General features: G+C 40.8%; 1 protein-coding gene across 1 annotated transcript in view; it reads right to left on the bottom strand.

Moving 5' to 3' along the window:
- The window catches only part of LOC149179769 (protein REVEILLE 8-like), a 318,742-nt gene that overhangs the window by 235,440 nt on the left and 62,243 nt on the right, over window positions 1-21,059 (bottom strand). The window lies entirely within an intron of this gene.

The raw sequence follows: 21,059 nt of genomic DNA, 5'->3' as shown, positions 1-21,059 counted from the left end.
AACAATGTAACTTTACCAATGACCATGCAAATAGCATTCTGATTTCTAACATCAATAATTGCAATAGCAATTAAAAATAAACAGACATTATTGTTCAGTCATGCAAGCATTTAAATATTCACTAGATCAGGATACTCCGAACTGACCTATGCTCTAACATCCCCTACCAAAAGAGCATATATATCTTCTGATGTAATACTTTTATAAAAGCAGTGGATATATGAGTGATCCTCCCATAGCAGTAAATTGGTAATGAAAAATGAGCATATTCACCATATTGCCAAAGCAAAACTGCATCTCAGATTAATGAGAAATTTGAAATCAATAGAATAGCGAATAAGTGACAGTTTTACTTCTAGAAAAATAAAATTATAGCAAATAAGTGACAGTTTTACTTCTAGAAAAATAAAATTTAATATTTCATTAGAAACTGTGAGTTGAAATCTTGGCATAAGACCACTAATTGAGCTTATACACTCTGACCAGTAACTAGTCATCAGCCATATGGTATGCCATGGACTGCAAATAGCAGACAGGAGCTCCACGGTTACGCAAGGCAAATGTTCATAATTCATCTGTACTAAAGTATGCACAGTGGACCTCTGCAAAGTAACTTGCCCAGCTTCATAATACATTCTTTTGGATAAAATCTAAATCTCAGACACCCTGAATTGTACTTTCGAATTATCTTGATTAAATGAAACAGACCAGAAAAAGAACCACGTCATATTGGGGCTAGCTGGCGTTGTGATTTGCTTGCAGTACTTACCTATGCTTTGGTTAGGTTGCTATCTATTGCCATTGTATGTTAGGCTGTTTCCGTAGCTATGTACTTGAAATGTCTATGTCTAATAATGTCACAACTTTTGATTTAAAATTAAAGAATTCACAGCATATGGAGAGGCTTTGTTTCTATTAGCCTTCTGCCTTTTTCAAAAGATGAAATATTGTATGGCCAGCTTTTGGCATAATTCCTAACATAGCAAAGGACTTTCCAAGCACTGAAAGGAAGCATTGCAGCTTCCATGTCAATAATAAATGCTGGAAAGTTTCAAGTCCAGAAATATTTCTGATTAACATAGCTTCAAATTTGACAGACATTGCCACTCCGGAGTCTGGACTTCGCTTAGATCATAGGTAATGTTACAACAAAATCTAGTAGCCGCAAAAGTGCAAGGTCCCAAGGACCAAAGGACCAACCTTGTGCAACTAAGGAAGACCAACCACTGTCACCACACTAGCTCTTCCTCTCTCTTTTGGTTCACTCTTCTCCAACTCAAGGAGGGCTTCCCCAAGCACAGCATTATCAAGGCTATCGAGTGGTGATTCAAGGTCAAAAATGAAGAGTAAGCCTTGAGATAAAAACTGGTTCCTTGAAAAATGGAAAGCAAGTGCAGAATTAAAACAGCAATACACAAGAGGGAAAACCAACTCACATTGCTCATTCATAAATGAATATTGAATTCATTATTAAGCCTTCACATACGTATGATAGCAAGGAAAAATGGAAAGCAAGTGCAGAATTAAAACAGCAATACACAAGAGGGAAAACCAACTCACGTTGCTCATTAATAAATGAATATTGAATTCATTATTAAGCCTTCACATACGTATGATAACAAGGAAATTCTAAGATATCAACCACAATTGAAAAAGAATAACATAACTATACAACAAATAAGATCAATACCCCAAGCTTCATTAGTCTTCAAAGCTTTGATACACAAAAGAAGCTCAACATGAGGAAAGGGGTAACTCATGCCACCACGATTGCTCCCTCCATACATCTATACACTCAGGATGATGGACCACCATCAGCTGGTCACATGACCACAGCACCTAGATATGAAGCATTTCCCCTTTGTTGCCACATTATCACAAACACCTATGAATTGACGGGTTGACCTTGGACATGCCACCTCCCCTTGAGGGCTAAAAGCACCTAACAAGGTTAACCATCTAGCCACCCCTAAGAAGGTAGGGAACAATTTTACGGGACTTGATCTAATTAGATATTTGAAGGTGATCCCAGTTTGAAGTATTATTATGCCCTTAACATTTAAGTATGGTCTACTATGATACATCTATGGTCATTCTCTCTAATGATTGGTAACTTTCACTTGAGTTTGACATGGTTTTGCCAAGTGGTCCTTCACAGAGCAGCCAAGGCCTTGAGGACACACTCCATGCCTCCATTACACATGATTCCCAAGCTATACCTCACTTCTAGAGAGGAGTGATGACAATGCAGATGCAGTGTTTCCCCTCTAGATCAAAGAGTTAGGCACTTTGATGATTTTAGTAGTTGATTGACACCTCAGAGCACCCCCAGATGCTGAAACGTTGAGCATCCTTTGATTGGTGTTGGAGACTATAGATGATGTACCCAGCAAACCCAACATAACCCTAGGCTAGCCTTGACACTGTTTGATGGGCATGACTTGATTAGAAGTCCAAATGATGATGGTAATCCTTGGGATTACAAGGGTGGGCTTGTACTACCACTTGGAACCCTAATGCTTGAGAAAGATTGTGCCACATCATAATTCTAGCCACATTGATCATGCCACAAGTCACCGAGAGCAAGGTTTTGACACTTGGAGACATTTTGAGGCATGTCTTAATGGTGCCCCTTCAAAGATGTAATTGATTATGATGATGGGACATCCACCTAGGCCATTTCATGCACTCGAATTCATTGCCCGAAAAGGGCATGACATCATGCTTGAGGAGACTTTTGACCCGCATGTGTGGCCTTTTACAGCATATTTTTGTTATTATGAGCTCTTGGGGCTTGTGACCCACTTTCTTGATGCATCCTCAACATTCAACTTGTCACGGGGTTTTTAGGCTAATATTTTGTTGTAAAATTGAAGGATATACCTCATATAAATTGATGATCTTTCCATTCATTCTATTCATCATCACACTTGGATTTCGGCCTCTTCTTGAGAGGTCGACTTAAACTTTGTTAAACTCTTTACTTGTGGAGATGTAACGTTTATGGTGCTCTTGCTATTGGAGATTGGCTTATGTCTTGGAGATGACTTTTTGGGATCGAATTAAGGCTTTTTCATGGAAGAAGTGTAAGTCTATTGCAGAATTTCATTGTTTTACATGTAATTAATTATTGCTAGGGTTTTTTTGTGCTACATTTCTAAATGCAAATTGTTTATGGAAAATCTTGGATAATTTTTGCATGTTGAAAGTTTCTTCCTTGAAATCCATAGGAGACCTCTTAGTGTGCTTCTCCTATTTAATTTATTCCCTCACAAAAAAAATATACAAAGTTTACATAAGTGGAAACAACCCCCTTACTCCAAGCATTTCTCCTTTATCTCTTGAAGTAGCCCCAAAATCTCCATTACCCAAGTGAGATTAGGCATTCGCAACCTTTGTGTTCATCAAAAATTTTGGAAAACTTAAGATTTTTCCTTCTTTTCATTTGAGCCACATGTGTGGGCTTTTGTGGCTTATTTTTGTTATTATGAACTTTTGAGTTGGCTTGTGGCCTACTTACCTGCTACATCCTCAACATTCAACTTGTCATGGGGTTTTTAGGATAATATTTTGTTGTAAAATTGAAGGATAGACCTCATATAAATTGATGATCTTTCCATTCATTCTATTCATCATCACACTTGGATTTTGGCCTCTTCTTGAGAGCTCGAATTAAACTTTGTTAACCTCTCTACTTGTGGAGATGTAACTTTTATGGTGCTCTTGCTATTGGATATTGGCTCTTATATCCTGGAGATGACTTTTTGGGATCGAAATAAGGCTTTTTCATGGAAGAATTGTAAGTTTATTGAAGAATTTCATTGTTTTACATGTAATTAATTATTGATAGGGTTTTTTTGTGCTACATGTCTAAATGCAAATTGTTTATGGAAAATCTTAGATAATTTTTGCATGTTGAACATTTCTTCCTTGAAATCCACAAGAGAACTCCTAGTGTGCTTATCCTATTTAATTTATCCCCTCACAAAAAGATATACAGGGTTTCTATTGTTAATTTTTCTTAGGGCTATATTGTTCTTTGCTTTGATAATTGCATTTCTTCATTAGCACATTCAGCTGACCCCATAACATCATAACATTATTCAGATTTACATCATTATTCAGCAACGTGTGCAATTATGTAGAAAGAACAATAACATCATCATCAATGCAACGAAACATAAAGGAACAATAGAAGAAAAGCATTCACACATAGAGACACCAGGATTGGTCGGAGACCAGGGAAAAACCCACTATGGGGAAAACCCTTGCAAATTCTTCTTCTTAGATTGTCATCAAATGATTCAGTAAAAGAGAGTACAATGATCCATATATTCATCTATGCAACTAATGAGCAAAACAACTACAACATCCTTGAAATGAACCCAACAATGTATATACTCAAAACCTTGATTTTGAAGTATGTAATGAACTATCAATGTCTGCGGTCAACGAGCGAAATCTTCAGAAGATTGAGATTTCATCTTTTAGTTCATGGTTGCATGGAGGAGGAGTTATGCTAGCAACTATAGCTTCCCAGACGCTCCCTTAAGCCCGGCATGAGAGCGACTGGGGTCAGATCTAGACTGTGGAAACCCTAACTCCCAATCGCATGGATGGAGAGTTGTGCGTGTGCATGGAAAGCTCCAGTTGCACGTATGAGCTTCTGTGCGAGCGATTGCCATCAACTTCTTCCTATGTTATGCCTGCGACTGAGGCCCAAAACCCTAAATCAGATATGCAGGACTAAGGCCCTGATATTTCACCTCAGAGCAAGCCTATTCCTCCGCGAACGAGCCTCAGACCTGTGCAAGCCAAAACAAAATAGAAGAGTGTCTCATGGTTGTGTCTAAATCAGGTAGAGGGCACATGTATTTATAACCTTTCAAGGTGGTCCACTTTGTATTAGGGCCGACCTTATCAAATATGTACATGTGGGCTTTTCTTCATAAGTACACTTTCCTTTATCCGATTGAGTGATCTTTAGGTCGATTTTGGGCCTCTCAAAAAGAGGAATTCAATGCAATTATTATCTCCATCAAGTGAGTTGTCTAAAGTGGAATTTGACTGCAGTTGCATATTTTTAACACTCACTCTCAACTAGGGACAATTTCCCCTGCCAATATCTGACCATCGATCAAAATATCATCTTGTCATCATATCCTATCCAGTCTCAACTTTCAAGTATCTCATCATCATGTATCATCATTGATCATCTCAATTCATCTCTTGCTTATTCCAACTTATCTCTTGATTGTTCCTGCTCATATGTTGAACATTCTTGAATCTAAAAGAAGAAGAATTTTGACATTGGAGGGGAGCTCAGTCTACCACCCTCTATCCATCGGGCTACTACCTGGAATCTCAGCAGGGAGCTAAATCTGCAATTTGTATCATCATCAGAGAGCATACCATCAAGGGAGCACATCTCAACCTAGAACCACATCGGGGAGCTCAATCTCAACCCAGAATCTCATGGGGGAGCTATTACTACGACCCCATATCGAGCAATAAGATATCCAAACACACAGGGGAGCACATCTCAACCCAATCCTATTGCCTGTTGATCTTCCCATCAATGACTCTAGGCAGTCATGTGGTAGAAAACCTGCGTCATAATCAACTTGGGTTGTACACCCTAAGTACACTATCAACCCATTGGCAACGGTATTCCCAACAAGTCCTACTTGTGGGTATGATGTCAACTGGGGTATGCTCTGCATAGACTAGATAGGCGAGCAGCATCTCCGACCTTATGAAGATAGCGAAGCACCATTTCAACCTTGTGGGTAACAAATAGGGGTGATACCCTATTGTCCGTAGTTCCCTCAACCCCAGGAGCCCTTCTATCTCAATTCCTCACCCTGGGAGCTCGGACAGGGGGGAAGAGTTGGCTCAATGTCCTCGATCAGCGTTGCTCTCATCATACTTATATCTGGTATCAGCTTGATCATCATGTAGCAATAGCAGTGGTCTCCTGTTCATGCAGGTCATCAAATCAAATATCATATTAGAACATAAATAATCGTATAAATCACAAAAGGATACCATATTCATCCTCCCTCTTAAGGAGGTGCCAACCACAAGCTTGAGCTTGTCTCGTATAGCAGCATTGTCTCAATATATGAAGGTAACTCAGTCCTAGCTATATATGGGATTCTATCCCAGTTGATTCCCACTCTTTGTCATCATAGTGTATCCATGTCATATCTAGATCATGCTCAGACGGCTCTCTAAGGAGCTTCTTCATCCTGCCTCATAGCTAGACATGCTAACAACATCGTACTCAACCTCGGTCGTGCTATGGACCTCTCATCCAAGATATCATGAAAAATCTCATACTAAGGCAACATCCAAATGTGCTCATCAATAATAATCCCAAACATCATCAGTACATCCATGCAGTCACATATCGTAGATTGAATATCTTAAATCAAAAACCAATCATCCCATGCAAGTATTTTGAAGGGTGCTTGATGGCAACTCTTGCGAGTGAAGTGGCTCAATCATGAACTCATTCAAGTTCTATTCACATCATATATATACGAACGGGTGTTCAAAACGGAACATCAATGCTTCAAACAACTGTCGGTTTCCAAGTTTGTTGATTTGGGGTAGCATCGGATGTGCTCTAGCCACGAAAATTGGTGGAGAGGCTAAGGCACATGAGATCTCCAATACCCAGAAAGGGTTTGGGCAGATTCTAAAAAGTTTGGGAGATATTAAAATAATTAATATTTTTAATGGAGTCCCTAAGTCTAAACTTAGGGAAAATAAAATATTAATGTATTAATAGAAAACCGTGTTAAAATGGTCCAAAAGACATGGATCAAGCTAGATCTAATCTTAGCCATTGATTAGGGACTTAATCTCGACCGTTGATTTGTCAACGAGAAAAGTATAAGAGGAGGCTTGAGGGTCACTTGGAGAACACACCAAGAGATCAAGATTTCGATTTTATGGGGCTGGGTTTGCTGAGAAAGTTGAGAGAGTGATCTGGGGTTGCAGCTGAGGGGCAATGAATATAGAAGCAAAGAGGCAGAGATAGTGTCGGGAGGATCAGCACAGCAGCCGGGAAAGCTAACGCAGAGGGCAGAAGTCGGAATAGCTGGAACTGCCAGGAACTGCCTAAACAGCTGGGAAAGCTAACACAGAGGGCAGAAGCAGAACTACCGGGAACTGCTGAAACAACCGGGAAGGCTGATGTAGAGGGCAGAAGCCGAAACTATCGGGAACAACCGGAACTGCCAAAACAACCGGGAAAGCTAACGCAAAGGGCAGAAGCAGGAACTACCAAGAACAGTCGGAACTGACGGAACTGCTGGGAACGCTAACGCAGAGGGAAGAAGAGTTTGACGCAGTCCCTAGAGGCTGGCGATGGGGTTTTTCGCGGAGCAAATTGAAGCTGAGGAGCTGTTGGAGTGTTTATCTAGGGATTCAGCCCGAGCATCTGTCTCCGAAGGAGAGGTACTAATGCCGAGATTATTCTCTATTGGGTGAGCCAGTTTTGGCACCTAGATTGTATTCAGAAACTGCATAATAAAACCCTCAGATAGCTGCACCGGTTTTCCCACATTGGGTTTTTCCGGGGACATTGGTCCAAAAACAACAGTGTCACTTGTGTGCTTGTTTTGTTTCCTTCAGTTGATGATCTATAACGTGTTGAGCATGTACTTGTATTTATTTCCAGTATTTACATGGTAAATAACTTGTTAATTAACAGAACAAGTAGGTAGAAATAAATCAGAAAGTACACGAAGGGTTTCTAACGGGTCAGACTTAGAAATTCCAACAAAGTTGAGTTCAACAATATCTCTTCACAATTTCTTGAAATTCAATCAGAGTGTCCAAGGATTTACATTTCCTTTTTCCAACAATTCTTCAATAGCTTTGCGATATGAAATTTCTTTTCCCAGCTTCAAAAATTGATTCATCATGCCATGATTCTTCATGTTGCACTTCCGAGACCATCTCCCTCTTACTTCGATTATCAGGGGCTCATTTCCTGTCAAGAGAAGATCGTCAACATATAAAACCAAATTCAAAACCAAAGCCATACCTTGGAACACTTCTGAAATACAGGTTTGGACCAACACATCATCATGACTTCACCAGATGATTGTCAATGCAAACATATCAAGATCGAGGAGATTGCTTCATACAATGCTCTCTGCGAACATAATACTTTTCCAAATCAATATGCTCAGTCTCACAATATTGTACAATCAAGTCAACTAAGTCAGCGTATCAAAGTTTAGATGCCAGATCAAAACCAATATCAAAATCATCACAGTATCAATTATTTGGACTAGGTGACAGGTAGAGCTCTCATCAAGTCATGACTTCATCTATTATCGTGCCAGCAAGTTGTCATAAGAAATATCAACCCAAACAATCCAAAGGTCAAGAAATGACTTTATCTATGTCAACAAGTAGCCATTTTCCAAACAAGTTATGCAGGTTCCATCCATTCATTGTCAAATTACTTCACATTGAATTACAACTGTCAATACTTCAACCAATGTGCTAAGAACAATGAGGCCAATACAAAACCATTATCAAACACCAATATTAGTGATTTCTCCAAGCCATGTCGACTTCTTCTTATAATCCTTTGTTGAGACTTCAACGGCCAAGATTAGATCTTAATCGATGGCTAGATTAACTTGAAGTCGATCCATGTGAGTTTCTAGAACATTCACGCCATAACTTAATTAATCTTGCTTAATTAGTCATATTCCCTAAGTTTAGACTTGGGAAATATTTAAAAACTGACTAATAATCTAATTAAGTCATTTCTAGGTGGAATTTCCAGAAACGATTTCTGGGTTTTGGAGATCTCATGTATTCTGGCCTCTCCACAAAATTTCAAGGCTAGAACACATCTGATGCTGTAAAAACTAACACCAAACCTCCCGAACCTCCCCCCTGTTGAGATGCAGGGCCCATCTTGTTGAGATGCTTCAGCGTCAGGACCCCAAAGCCCTAAACTAACCCCTAAAGCCAGTAAGCGTGACAAGAAACCTTCTGAAAATCCCCCTCCACCAGATTCCTCACCACCCCTCAGCGCTTCCAAACCCACCCAAACCACTTCAACATTATCCTCCCTTGAAATTTCCTAGATTACCTTCAATACCCATCAAAGCTCAAAACACTAAAGGGACGAGACAGAATAAGGTCATCCACCGGGACCCCTAATCCCACAGCCTCCTCCGGGAAATATTCTGGCATAGGAGAGGCAACTTTGCCGAAACCCCAGGAAACCCCATTCTGCCATGAAACGATAGACTATGCCAGAAAAACCCCAAAATGAGTTTCATTCTGATGATGTTGAAGAACCTCCAGATTGGACAAAGATGAAAAAACTTCCCGAATCGGCGAGCCTTCAATATCTCCCAGCCCCTTAATAAGGCGCTGAGGTGGCGAATCCTACCAAATCTTCACATTCTCAAATGGGTCCAGGGTGAAATCCACCAATTCCTCATCCATGTTCCCCATTCAAACACCCCCCAAAGCACCTAGAGAAACCCGAATGAAACCCCTAACACCTTTCACCCTTTGCGAATGAGACAAACCCCTTTTGCTCCAACAGCGTAAAACCCTAATTACTACAATAATAAACAGTAAAAACCCTCGGCCAAAACACTAAAGGGAAACGACAAGTCGCTAACCAAATCTATTCCCTCCCACGTCAAGCCTTGACCGTCTGCAAAGAAACTCAAAGCGCCAGGTTGATCCCGCCACTTAGCCTTGGCCCTACGGCCTCATCAGAGTGCCATCACTTTTTTTACTACCAAGTATGTTAATTATACATAGAATCGATAACACTAGGACTCCCCTAAGACCTTACCATCGAGCCCCACTCTAGCTTTGGGGGATGCGTGGGAGACAAACTCTGCCAATTATTTGGGCTCGGAAAAGCAAATAATTGATGGAGGGTAAAAAACGCCCTACAGGAAACTCTTTGCTAAGGGTCATAGGCTACCTAATGTTTTTACATGACTTTATAATGTTGATTTGGGGTAGCATCAGATGTGCTCTAGCCATGAAAATTGGTGGAGAGGCTAAAGCACATGAGATCTCCAAGACCCATAAATGGTTTGGGTAGATTCTAACCGGTTTGGGAGATATTAAAATAATTAATATTTTTAATGGAGTTCCTAAGTTTAAACTTAGGAAAAATAAAATATTAATGGGTATTAATATAAAACTAGGTTTGAAGGTTCCAAATGACACGGATCAAGCCAAATCTAGCCTTAGCCGTTGATTAAAGATGTAATCTCGGTCGTTGAAGGACCAACAGAAAAAGTATAAGAGGAGGCTTGAGGGTCAGTTGGAGAATACACCAGAGTGATCAGTGATTCGATTTACTAGAGCGGGGTTGCTTAGTAAAGTCGAACCAGTGATCAGTGGCGAGGGGCAGTGAGTACTGGACAGAGAGGCAGAGATAGTGCCGAAAGACCAGCGCAGAGGCAGAGATAGTGTCGAGAGACCAGCACAGAGGCAAAGATAGTGCCGAGAGACCAGCGCGGAGCAGGCCACACAGAGCCCAGCAGAAACAGCACAGAGGCCAAAGGGCCTGCATCATCCACGCAGAAGGCGGCAGGAGTGACATAGAGGGTCCCAGAGGCTGTGCAGTGCCTCAAAGGGATGATGCAAAGGGTTCTGAGCCTAACGCAGAGGCCAGGAGGGTTGACGCAGTGTCTCAGTGTTGTTGGAGAGGGTTTCGTGGGGCAGGGTTTTTAAATACCTGCTTCCGAATAGAGAGGTATTACTGCCGGTTATTTTTCTCTGTCGGGTGAGCCAGTTTGGCACCCAGTTGGACTCAAGGATATACTGCATAATAATATAACCATCATAATTGTTGCACCGGTTTTCCTAAGTTGGGTTTTTCCAGGGACGAGTTGTCCAAAATAACAGTGTCACTTGTGTGTCTGTTATTTCTTTCAGTTGTTGATCTGTAGATGGTTGAAACTGTATTGTGTTTATTTCGATGTTTATATGTTTAAATAACTTGTTTGTGATTAACAAGTAGAAGAAATAAACTAGAAGAATACAGATAAAATTTCTAATGGTTAGACTTAGAAATTTCAACATGGTATCGGAGCGTGGTTGCAGATCATAGGAGCGCTGAAGGCATCAGTTGAAGCAGAGCATTTGCAGCAGAAACAGTTGTCCCGAGTGACAGAAGTTGTTCCTTGCAGAAAGCGACAGAAGAAGGGTTGACGCAGAGGGACTACGACATCAGTCCAGGCCAGAGAGAGGTCAGCGCAGAGGCTGAGAAGGGTAGAAAAGGGCTCACGCAGAGCCAGGAGGGTTGATGCAGTTGACTGAGGGAGCATTTTAGCCAATGTCGAGATTGCGCAAAGCCTAGAGGCTCAGTTCTTTAGTCTCTGGGGCATAGGAAGCTATGGGCAGTTTGCGGGGAGTGAAGCTGGTGGGGCGTTGTGGGCAGAACAGTACCTAACAGGGCAAAACCAAGGTAGAGGGAGTCGCTACCGAGGCGGATTTCTAGCCAAGGAATCCGGATCAGTGTTGCAGGTGCACAGAAGATCAGAGAGGTGCGACTTGACGATTGGCAAGAGGATTTCCAGAAGGAAAATCGAGACTCGGAGGGACTCTAGCAGAGAACTTCCAGGCGAGAAGTAGAGAGACTCAGCAGGAGTCGAAGAGAGAACCTCCGGAGGGAAGTAGAGAGACTCGGAGGAGTCGACAAGAAGAGCAGACAAATGGCCATGAATGGGCTGAGGGATCAGGATAGGCTGGACAAGGCGTCCAACTTTGTGGTCTGGAAGGCCTGGATCCTGTCCATTCTAGATAGACATCGCATCAAGGCCTTCGCCTTGAGAATAGTGGCGATCCCAATTGACCCGGCTAATAATGAAAAGTAGGAGGCAATGGCCAAGGCGAAATGCATCATCCTTAATGGGTCAAGGATCATGTGGTCCAACATATTGTCGAGAAGGAGACAGCAAAGGAAATGTGGACACCTTGGAGAAAATGTACCAACATACTTCTGTGCAGAGGAAGATGTTACTTGAGAATCAGTTGCAATCATACCAGATGCAGAAGGGGGAGTAGATAGATCACTTCCTCGGTAGATTGAAGGAGATCCGGGACCAACTAACTTCAATAGGGGCCACTGCGGATCAAGAGTTGATGGTGAGGACCGCACTAAACACGCAGTCTCCGAGGAGTGGGAGACATTTGTCCAGAGCATACTGGGCAGGGTGAATCTTCTAGATTGGGAAGAATTGTGGGTAGCTCTTTGCCAAGAAGAGATCAAACAGTTGTCCGAGACGGGAAATAGCAGCAAAGGAGTTAGGATCAAGAAGGAAGAGGAAGAGGATGCAACTCTGGCATCTGCGGGGAAGCAAGAGAAGAGGAAGAAAAAGGACCTCTCCAAGGTCAAGTGCTTCAACTGTGGGGAAGTGGGTCATTATGTGAACCAGTGTCTGAGGAAGACGAACAAGGGAGACGCGTCTGACTTCAAGGCTAGCACCAGTGAAAGCGGAAAAGAAGGTAGAGGAGGATGATGATTGTGCCATGAGTGTTCATGTACCTCTAGAGAAGAGGTGGAGAGACATCAAGTTGTAGCCAGGAAGCCTACAGGCGATGAGGGGCAGGATCCTTGAGGTACCCAACCTCTTGGATTATAACTTGTTATGGGAGCCCCGAAGAGAGAGTAGCAGGATTGGCGGATTTCGATAGAAACAAATGTGGATGAAGCAGCGGAGAGTGCTACAGTGCAGAGTCCCGGGCAGAGCAGACCTAGCAGGCTGCAGCAGTGTGAGATGCACAGAGAGGGTTGCAACAGTGCAGGATGGCACAAAGGCAATGCAGGGAGTTGTTGCAGCAGCGCAGAGGCAATAGAGGGAGCACTTAATAGCGGCAGAGAGAGCTTTAGCATCAGGAGTGTTTCTAGCCTGACAGGGATGTTAGTAGTTGGGTGGATCAGTTACTTCTTAGTAACTAAGTTGCAGTGCAGTAGCAGTTAGCAGTAGCACGATGCAACATGATGAGAGGGGGTTGCAGTGCAGATCCATTGTTAGGAGAAAGGACCAGCAGCAACACGGATGCAAAGGGAGTTGTCGTACAGATGCATTAGTGGTAGTGGCAGAGCCATGGGCAGCAGTACAGGATGCAGTAGTGCAGAGGATGTTGGGTGGGGAGGCCTAGCATCAGCACAAGTACCGGTGCCGTATAATCAGAGTGATGCTCAGTGTGGAGTATTACTAGAGCATATTCCTCGCTAAGAGGGAGTGTTGATTTGGGGTAGCATCAATGTGCTCTAGCCATGAAAATTGGTGGAGAGGCTAAAGCACATGAGATCTCCAAGACCCAGAAACGGTTTGGGCAGATTCTAACCGGTTTGGGAGATATTAAAATAATTAATATTTTTAATGGAGTTCCTAAGTCTAAACTTAGGAAAAATAAAATATTAATGGGTATTAATATAAAATTGGGTTAAAAGGTTCCAAATGACATGGATCAAGCCAAATCTAATCTTAGCCGTTGATTAGAGATGTAATCTCGGTCGTTGAAGGACCAACAGGAAAAGTATAAGAGGAGGCTTGAAGGTCAGTTGGAGAATACACCAGAGTGATCAGTCATTCGATTTACTAGAGTGGGGTTGCTAAGTAAAGTCGAATCAATGATCAGCAGCAAGGGGCAGTGAGTACTAGACAGAGAGGCAGAGATAGTGCCGAGAGACCAGCGCAGAGGCAAAGAGACAGACGCAGAAGGCAGAGAGGCAGACGCAGAAGCCAGAGCAGGCCACGCAGAGGCCAGCAGAGACAGCACAAAGGCCAGAGGACCTGCGTCATCCACGCAGAAGGCAGTAGGAGTGATGCAGAGGATCCCAGAGGCTGCGTAGTGCCTCAAAAAGCTGACGTAGAGGGTTTTGAGACTGACGCAGAGGCCAAGAGGGTTGACGCAGTGCTTCAATGTTGCTGGAGAGTGTTTCGTGGGGTAGGTTTTCTGAATACCTTCTTCCAAATAGAGAGGTATTACTGCGTTATTTTTCTTTGTCGGGTGAGCCAGTTTGGCACCCAATTGTACTCAAGGATATACTGCATAATAATATAACCCTCAAAATTGTTGCACCAGTTTTCTCAAGTTGGGCTTTTCCGGGGCGAGTTGTCCAAAATAACGGTGTCACTTGTGTGTTTGTTATTTCTGTCAGTTGTTGATCTATAGATGGTTGAGACTGTATTGTGTTTATTTCGATGTTTATATGTTTAAATAACTTGTTTGTGATTAACAAGTAGGAGAAATAAACCAAAAGAATACAGATAAAATTTATAATGGTTAGACTTAGAAATTTCAACATATAAGCATACTAGAATCATTTTTACAATGAAGGCCCACAGGGCTGCAGAATTTGGATTACATAATATATTGAATTGATGAAGGATGATGAGGAACTTGATGGGAACCAACAAGCCAAGGGGACACAATTGAATGGCCTAACAACTTGGTTTAAATTAAGAGGCAAGTATGATTATTAAGCACGATTTGATTAGATTCCTTAAGATTATAAGTTAGAGACCAATGTCTTGCGAGATTATTTATTTGCTCAATATCAATTATAATTCCAAGTTACCAGATGAACAATAGCTGCAGGATGCAAATTTTATCCTAGATGAAATGCAGGGCCTAAATCTATGTGAGATGCAAGCTCTTGGTAAATTTTAGTTAGATGCCCTATCTAAGTGATTCCTTCTCAATTCTTTTGGAACTAGTCTCAAACGCAAGTTGTAGAGAGAAGCCCAAAGGAAGGAGGCTATGGCCTCATTAACGATACCTCTCGTGGGGTTCTAACCACCTAGGTGCCTCCATTCCTACAAGGGATTGCCCGCAAGAGAATTGCAAGGTGACCTATGTTAACTGTGAATGAAGGTCTAGAGTCCTCAAATTGTTTAAAGAAGGTGGGCCTATTTTCTTACAAGCAAGCTTATGCTTGTAGATGAATTTTAGTGATGCACTTCCAACTTAGAATGAAGATGCAAGATGTGAGTGATTACTTCAATGAGATTATTAAATGTGTTAAGTACTTCAACAAGAATAGATCACTTGAAATCAAAATGCTTGCAATGATATTCAACACAAGATGACAAGAGGAATTAAATGAAGTACTTAGAACAATTAGCAATTATCCCAATGAAACAATATTAGCAATTCCAAATTCTTCAAGAGCTTATCAATGTGTCAACAAGATCTCATTCAATTCTTCTTATGATAATGAGATTGAACAATTAGGCACAAGAAGCCTTTACCATTTAGATCATAAGACAATAAAGCATAATAGATGATCTTAAACACAGTATTAACAAGCATAATAAGAGATTTCTAACAGAGATCTTTAAAAATGGTATGCCAAGAATGCAAGATTGATAATGCAAGGAAATGCAAGGGTTAGTATGCCAAAGAGAGTAGCTAAGATATGCTATGCGAAGTGCAATGAAAATGTAGAGATGCAATATGCAAAATGCATCTAGCACTTTACAATTTGGAAATGAAAGAGATACTCTAATGTCAATGCAATGCTTTGCAATGATGCAAGAAGAAATGTAAGAAATGCAATTGAAGGCTATTGTTAAGACATAAATGCAACATAGGACATTCAAATCTTCCTCTTGTACTATATCGCTGTTCCAGATCAGCCCACAATATACTTGAATAAAGTCACTATTCCAATGGCAAAACTTCAAACAATTATGGAATGACCTTTAGCCTTATTAGAGTTAAGTCTTAAGAAATCATTTCAAGTCTGATCAGACCTCTTTTATAATGATATTGATCCAATATTTCATTTGCAAAGGAGACAAAACAGTGATAAATTAACCCTAGAGTTATTTAGTGAATTACTCTTAGGATCTTGAGGTTATTTAGATTAGATTTAGGACCTCTTATGAGCGATTATGAGCCACCATTTATGTCACTTATGCCACTGTTATTAATACTTCAGATCTGATGTAAATTCCAATAGTGAAAAGAGAGGGATGAGGATAAGAGGAGCAAACCCATTGAGGCCTAATGGCCTATGCCAAGTTTGGGGATACCCAAGAGAGAAGTCACTCCTCCAATGCCTGCACTCACAAAGGTTAGTTTGAAACACGAGCGGACTTTTTAGATCACTGCAACCACAAATTGCTAGAATGGATCAGACTTGTAGAGAACTAGCTAACAAGACATAGGGCTTAGAATTTTGATGTCTTGGCCATGTAACCCTTCAAAAGAACCTGCAACACAAATGGATCAGCCTCAAAACAATTATGTGTGATGGATTTTAGCCCTCCAAAGGCTGCGGCTAGGCCTAGGAAGCCCAATGAAGCTTGTGGCCTAGTGAGAAAGAGACTTTAGGCCTCATGGCTAGGGCTTTTAGCCCTCCGTGTGCTAGCAGCTATGCCTCCAAGGGTTTGGATGATGAAACAAATGACTTTAGGCCTTTGAAACCCTTCTTCAATGGATAGTGAGCCTACAAAACCAATATTAGTCCACAAAATCACAAGAAATACAATGGGAAACCCTTACAAACCCTTGCCAAAATTCACTTTAGGCCTGCAAAACAACTTGTTAGCCCTTAAAATCACTTGCAAAGATAAATTTAAGCCCTTCTAGGGCTGCGGCTAAGTTAAGAAGGCCTATTTAGGCCTACAGCTAGGGCAAAATGGCCTGCAAAAAAACTTGTTAGCCCTTAAAATCACTTGCAAAGATGAATTTATGCCCTTCTAGGGCTACGGCTAAGTTAAGAAGGCCTATTTAGGCCTGCAGCTAGGGTAAAATGGCCCTTTTAGGGCTGCGCCCAAGGCCTAGAGGCCTCAAAACCCTGCAGCTAGGCCTCAAGGGCCTTCAAACCTTTGCAGCCACCTCTTTCAAACAAGAAATGTCAATCTCAAGCCCAAAAATGATCTCCAGCACCAAGAAACCACCTGCAAAATCACTCCAAAAGATAATTACTCAAGAAAACCCTAGTTGCAACAGCAAACAAGCCCTCTAGGGCTAGTGGCTTCGTCTTGGTTGCTAGGTGTTGCAAAAATGGCACTTGGGTCTTGTAGCTTAGGGCTTCTAGACCTCAAATCAGCGCTCCTTGGATGAACAACTTCTTCCTTAAGGTTGGACGGCTCCTTCTAGGGCTGAAAACCCTCTCAAACCCTAGTTGTTTGGGTTAGGTGAGCGCTAGGATCCTCACACCTGAATTGCTCTTTGAAAATTTGATCCTCTAGCCCCTGCAAGTCCAATAAAAAGAGCCATCCCACAAAATCTAGAAAGATCTAAAACTAAACACCCCAAAATATTATTTACAAAATGAGAAAAATTATATACAAGGGTTGGGAATAATTTACAAATAATATACAAACTATTTAGAATAATCCACAAGAAAATATTAGCTCTAATTAGCAAATAATTCATCTATATCCCAAGTAAATTTTGAAAATAAGTAAGAGAAATAATTTGTATTTGATGTACCAACCCAAACCCTACACAATCAATCGTTAGGTAAGCTCAAAGGCCAAACAAAATGCAATCACCTTGAAGTCCATGTACTTGGGTCATACCCAAGGGCTAAATATCTAAAGGTCTCTACACATAAGATAGATTATTAGTTCCAGATGGGCTAGATTCACACAAGAAACCTAGAGATCTAGAGACACCTGCTAGATCTGCTAGTTTTAATGTCCTTACTCTAACGCAGTACTTAAAGCAAGATACATGTGTGAATAGATAATTCAATCACTGGCTATGGAACAATAATCTTCAGTTAAAACAATAAGAGCATTAAAATAAATTCAACACATACCATGAATCATCAAGCGAGAATACACCTTGAATTGAAACCCCAAAGACTTTTATTAAAAATATTCCAGCAGAGCTTAGCTCAATACATTGAATGATTTTTTGATGAGTACATAATCAATGAGGAGGACCTCAATAGCTTCCTTATATAGATAATGAGAGGATCAAACCCCTCCAAGTGGAAAATCACGGCTAGTTTCCTTGATCCTTGTCTTGATCCATGCCAAAATTAAATCATTTCCTTTGATCTGGAGAAAAAAATCGAATTTGTTGAGTAAGGACTCGATCCTCGTCCAAAAAATATTTTTTCCAACCTTTTTTCCTTGAAAAATTATCCTTGACTAAACCACCATGGCCCAAAGGTTTAATTTTTCTTGAAAATTTGACTTTTCCTTTGATGGAGGACCTCATAAAATTAATTTCTTCTCGACCCACGAATTTTTTAGGGACTTCTGATAATTTTCCACTTGGAGAGAATTTAATTTCTCTCAAATTAATTTTTTGAGATAATTTAATTAATTTTTGGCTAATTATTTTTCTTTTATTTTTGCCAGAAAAATTAATTAAAAGACTCTAGAGGGGAGTTACACATTTTCCACCCTCAATGCGGGTCTAAAAAATATTTTGGTAATGGTGTTCTAATTATGAAGAACCATTCACCAAAAATATTCCTAGACAACACTTTTACATCACAATATTACAAATAATCACCCTTACAAAGAGAAATTTACAATAGACACATATTCCTTAAGACTCAACCAAATTTTGCGACACAAGGCACATGATCTAATATGATAAAAATACATCGACTCCATAACACTAGGACTCAACTAAGACCTTGTCAATGAGTTCCACCCTAGTTTTGGGATATATCTAGGAGAAAAACTCTGCCAATTATTCATGTTTACAAACACAAATAATTTGGGGAGGTTAAAAAATTCCCTAGAGTGAAACCCTTTGAGAAGAATTATACGCTTATCTAGGTGTTGTTACATGGCTTGATAGTCATACTAGAATCATTTTTACAATACAATAGTAGAATTTAGGATTACATTAACAAACTGGAAGCTTCATGATGATAATAAATTTGAAAAAATTTATCCCTTTGATAAGTACTCTGCTTCTTGGAATAGTTGACACATATGTGGTCAACTGTACCCTAATTTGTTAAAGATATATTGAATGTTATCTAGATGATCTATTGCATGCATTACTCATACATAACATGTAAATGAATGTCCTATTGGTGAACTCTTAGTAGCTCTCCCATGAAAAATCCATTATCTATTGCATAGGTAATTGCTTGAAGTTTTGTAGCTAGGGCATCAAAACTTTAGCTTCCTTGGAATCTTATCGGCTAATCTATCATATCATAGACTCCAGACTCCCAAGGGGTAAGGGACTAGTCTACTTGGTTCGTGATCAAACACTTTCAATCCATAATATTCTCCCTCTCTCTCTCTCTCTCTCTCATTTCGACCTCTTCAAGGATAAGCTTGCTAACTAGAGCTTGGTGTGAATCCCTAGGCAAGGTGAATTTGTGGGATTGGAGAGCCTAAACATCAAGAGGAGTGTATTTGCCACAAAATCTCTCCATTTGGTGGGCATCCACTTCAATTTTATCCACAATTTTTTTTGCCTTAGTTGTTTGCCTTAGGGTAAAACCCTAGTTTGTGTTCCTTCAACTTAGAGGCTTATTGAAGGGTTTCATGCACCTTAGTTTCATTGAAAATAATCATTTGAAACATTTTCCTTGCATCTTAGCCCTAGGTCTCTCCAAAATTCAACCTATTAATCAAACCCTGGGTCATAGATTGCCCCTCCTAGGTTTCTATAGAGAAAGTGAATTGCCTCCCATTCGAGTCGTGAGCCTGTAATGTCCCCAATTTTGAATTTTTCATATGAGGGAGTTAATGAAGATTATTGGGGAGGAGCTAAGCATAGCACAATTTTGTAACTTGAGCATTGGAGACATTTTTGGCATATGGGACTTAGGAAAGATAGAAAATTATTTTGCTAGTGGAATGTGGGGGCCACACCTACAAGAAATACGCACCACTTGGAGAGAAAATCGAATTGCTAAGGGAAGGAGGTCAAAATATTGGATGGAGGGACCCACATGAGGAGGCAAGAAAAAAATTATAAATAGGAGCATAGAAGCTATTGGGGTCTTTGTTCACTCATCTATTTCCTTTGTTGCTCAAGTTGTTTAGTTGGGTCACAAGTGTTGCTTAGCACAGAGTTCTCCAAGGGGAGAACTCACCCTTCTTTCGGTGGACTTCGAGTGCCACCCTAGGGAGGCAAGCTATTGCTACTTTGGTGAGAGGGTTTGTGGAGTATTATAGCACATTTCAGTAGATTACCTCAGCCAATTCGTACTCCAAGGAGGACGCCGCAGTAGAAAAATCGTACCACTCATTTCAGCTAGTTTCCAAATTCCAATGGTGTTTTGTCGGGAGAAAATTAGTGGAGTTGCTTGAGGGGGAGTCCAACCTTTATGGAAAGTTATGGAGCTAGAGGTGACTGCTACTATGGGGAACGAATTTATCTTTGTTAAAATTGGCAACTAGGGCAAAACTTCATGTGGGTCATCTTATTCATGGCTGATAATATTTTTATTAGATTCCCCTCGTCGAGAGGTGTACGATTGATATAAAGATCATCCGATTCTGATAAGTATTCATGGAGATATGAATTTATTTTGATTATGGAATTATTATCAAGCCAACCTACAACTCATGTAGGCTCAGAAGCCCAACAGTCGCATCTATTCAAACACCAACGTTGTGTATAAATATAGGACTTTTCCTCATTTAGACTCACTCATCTCATCACATCTCTCTCTCTACTGCGCAGAAAAAATTCTCTTCTCTACTACGCAGAAAAGGGTCTCTCCCTCACACATGTGAAGCCGGAAGCTGCCGAAACTAAAGCTGCAACTGCAGAAGTAAAGTTTGACCTGCGTGGACTAGATGATCTCCTCATCTGAACTGCGCTATGGGTTCATTTGAACCTCCTCTGAAAGTTGCAACTTTTGGTGGTGGAATCAAGTCAATCTGACAGACGGTTTGCAAGATATCGACTGCCCTAGTTTGAAGCCAGAAGCTGCCGAAACTGACGCTGCAACTGCAGAAGTGAAGTTTGACCTGCGTGGACTAGAAGATCTCCTCATCTGAACTGCGTTGTAGGTTCATCTGAACCTCCTCTGAAAGCCACAACTTTTGGTGGTGGAATCAAGCCGATCTGACAGTCGGTTTGTG

Source organism: Pinus tabuliformis, chromosome 3_2 (assembly GCF_031772625.1).
Source record: "Pinus tabuliformis cultivar Carrire ecotype Pingquan chromosome 3_2, CPIR1, whole genome shotgun sequence".
Taxonomy (NCBI): Eukaryota; Viridiplantae; Streptophyta; class Pinopsida; order Pinales; family Pinaceae; genus Pinus; species Pinus tabuliformis.
Note: the sequence above shows the minus strand (reverse complement) of the source record. Positions and strands in the feature narration are given on the sequence as shown.